The sequence below is a fragment of the Anarrhichthys ocellatus genome, unplaced genomic scaffold, assembly GCF_004355925.1.
Source record: "Anarrhichthys ocellatus isolate YVR2014 unplaced genomic scaffold, GSC_Weel_1.0 scaffold2, whole genome shotgun sequence".
NCBI lineage: Eukaryota > Metazoa > Chordata > Actinopteri > Perciformes > Anarhichadidae > Anarrhichthys > Anarrhichthys ocellatus.
This window is the reverse complement of record NW_022280032.1, coordinates 6,784,183-6,784,991: the sequence shown is the minus strand read 5'-3', so window position 1 is coordinate 6,784,991 and position 809 is coordinate 6,784,183.

Here is an 809-nt window from a genome sequence, read left to right as displayed (position 1 = left end):
CCCCCCCCCCCCCCCCCCCATCTGTGTTGCTGCTGACTCATTGTCACAGCTCCTGAATCTGCTGCCTGCTTGCATTATTCACACACACACTCACCTTTCTCTGCTAGAGCCTCCTCTGCACCTGGAGCCTAAAACTAGAGGGGTCTGAAACCAGAGGGAGGCTGACACTAGAGGGCCTGAAAGCAGAGCGCCTGAAACCAGAGGGGGCTGAAACCAGAGGAAGGCTGACACAGAAGGACTGAAACCAGAGGGGCTGAAACTAGAGGGGACTGAAAGTAGAGGGGCTGAAACTAGAGGGGGCTGAAAGTAGAGGGGCTGAAACTAGAGGGGGCTGAAAGTAGAGGGGGCTGAAAGTAGAGGGGCTGAAACTAGAGGGGGCTGAAACTAGAGGGGGCTGAAACTAGAGGCAGCTGAAATTTGAGGGGGCTGAAACTAGAGGGAGCTGAAACTAGAGGGGGCTGAAACTAGAGGGACTGAAATGAGAGGGCCTGACACTAGAGGCAGCTGAAATTTGAGGGGGCTGAAACTAGAGGGAGCTGAAACTAGAGGGAGCTGAAACTAGAGGGACTGAAATGAGAGGGGGCTGACACTAGAGGGACTGAAATTAGAGGGCCTGACACTAGAGGGAGCTGACACTAGAGGGCCTGACACTAGAGGGAGCTGAAACTAGAGGGAGCTGACACTAGAGGGGGCTGACACTAGAGGGCCTGAAATTAGAGGGCCTGACACTAGAGGGAGCTGACACTAGAGGGAGCTGAAACGAGAGGGGGCTGACACTAGAGGGAGCTGACACTAGAGGGCCTGACACT